Below are 2,500 nucleotides of genomic sequence, written 5' to 3' on the forward strand. Positions count from 1 at the left end.
TGATCCTTCCCTTTCACAGGCAGGCTTTTGGCCCTCGCTCAAACGACAAAGGTGTTCAGAAGGAAGTCCTGGGGGGAAGGCATGGAGGGACGGACACAGGGAAGTCCGCACAAAACAGGTCCCCTGGAACCTCTGACCCAGAAAACCGGGTTCCTGGTGAAAGCAGTCCTGCCCCGCCCTGCCATTAACATGACAATGGACAGGGCCCGGACCAGGCGCAGCGGACGGTAGCGAGCAGTCGGAGGGTGAAAATCCGCCAGTGGGTGAAAAGGAGAGCCGTGCGGTGAGAGGAGGCGGAAAGCGGTTCGCAGACTTTCGCTGTACCTCCGGCGGGCAGCGCCGCACCTCCGAGCGCTCGGTACCGTCCGCTGCGCCTCGTCCTGCCGCACGCGACGAGCCGTCCCCGGAGGAAATCGGCCTCGGCCTTCCTGAGATATCAGTCTCCAGGTGGGACAGAAAAACCGGGGGCCCCCGGCTCGCTTTCGGCGGCCCGCTAGTCGACTTCCCGTCGTGCGAACGCGATCCTTCCGGTACCCTTCGGTGCCCCTTGCCCGACTCTAGCTCCGGTGGTAAAGCGGAGTCGGTCGGTCTGACGGCCGCCGAGTTAGCAGGCGGAAAGCGGTTTGCAGCCTTTCGCTGTACCTCCGGCGGGCAGCGCCGCACCTCCGAGCGCTCGGTACCGTCCGCTGCGCCTCGTCCTGCCGCACGCGACGAGCCGTCCCCGGAGGAAATCGGCCTCGGCCCTCCTGAGATATCAGCCTCCATACGGGCGTCACAAATCAGTGGACATGGTCAGCTGCAAAGCAGTGTCATTACAACCTTTCATAAACGACAGGGCAGCACTGCACTGCACTGCACTGCACCCCACACTACATCACACTTGCCTGCCTGCCTGCCAGCCTGCCGCTGCCTACTCTCACCAGCGGACCAAAGTGAGGATAACACCCCGAAGCAAGCATCTCCCTTGCCGCCCACCAGCCCACACCAATCCCCTTGCCTGCCTCCCACAAATTCCACCAGCGAGGCAAAGTGAAAATCAACCCCCAAAAAACGCACTCCACACCGGCCATCGCCCGCTATACACCCCCCCTGGGGTGAATATTAAGCCCGAGAACACCGACTGTAACCAACCGCAGTGAAAAGTTGAAGTGGCAACTCATTAACCAGATTTACACTTGGCAACTCATAAACCAAATGAACAAAAAATCTGGTTAATGAGTTGCCCAAAATAAATCTGGTTAATGAGTTGCCACTTCAACTTTTCACTGCGGTTGGTTACAGTCGGTGTTCTCGGGCTTAATATTCACCCCGGGGGGGGGGGGTGGGTGATTCTGGGGGTAGTGTCCGGGAGGGTGAGCCTTTTATTCGGCAGGAGGCGTGTGGGGAAATCATCAACCTGTCAGACGATGAGTTGTCACAAATGCCATTGCTTAATGAAAGCTGCGCTCCCGAACTGGACTGACTGTCTGTCTGTCTGTCTGTCTGTCCGTTTGTCAAGGGGAGGAAAAGGCGGTGGTGGTGGTGGTGAGGGTGGAGCTTTACGCTCAGGAGGGGAGACTTTCCTTCATGCCAATTAATCTGCAGCAGAAAGTCATCCCCCCCCGACTGGGATTCGAAGCCCGGTCCTGACCACGAGACCACCGGGGAGAGCTGCCTCAAGTCCCTGAGGGACCTGGACACGAGGCCGAGGACACACGCACGCCTGCTGCACTGGCAGCAGCGACCAGCAGGGGGCTGACCGGCTGATCCTTCCCTTTCACAGGCAGGCTTTTGGCCCTCGCTGAAACGACAAAGGTGTTCAGAAGGAAGTCCTGGGGAGGAGGGAGGGAGGCAGGGAAATCAGCACAAAGCAGGTCCCCTGGAATCTCACACCTGCGTCCCAGAAAACAGGTCTCCTGGTCAAAGCAGTCCTGCCCCGTCCTGCCATTAACGTGACAATGGACAGGGCCCGGCAGCTTGAGACACATCTTTTTTTCAATATGCAAGTTCTTTTTAAAAAGGTTTCCTTCCACAGCAGCTCTGAGTAAGAGTGAGAGAGAGAGAGAGAGAGAGAGAGACTGACACTGACACTGACACACACACACACACACACACACCGTCTCCCATCCGATTGGTGGACTATGGGATTGAAAATCGAACTTTGAGTTTCAATGCAGGGGGGAGAGCGCGAACGCAGCCCCTCCCAACTACCACACGCGCGTTGTTGTTGTTGTAATATAGAACTGCAAGTTGCCGTTGTCGTGGTCGTTTCGAATCAGCACAAAGTAGGTGCCTCCCTGGAATGTCACACCTGCGTCCCAGAAAACAGGTCTCCCGGTCAAAGCAGTCCCGCCCCCGCCCTGGGATTAACATGACAACGGACAGGGCCCAGTCAGGGAGCAGCTTGAGAGACACCTTTCAATAGGCGCTTCTGAAACATTAACGCCTTGTTTCTTCCGACAGTTTAACCAGCGATTAACATGACAACGGACAGGGCCCAGTCAGGGAGCAGCTTGAGAGA

This window comes from Heptranchias perlo, unplaced genomic scaffold (genome assembly GCF_035084215.1).
Source record: "Heptranchias perlo isolate sHepPer1 unplaced genomic scaffold, sHepPer1.hap1 HAP1_SCAFFOLD_577, whole genome shotgun sequence".
NCBI lineage: Eukaryota > Metazoa > Chordata > Chondrichthyes > Hexanchiformes > Hexanchidae > Heptranchias > Heptranchias perlo.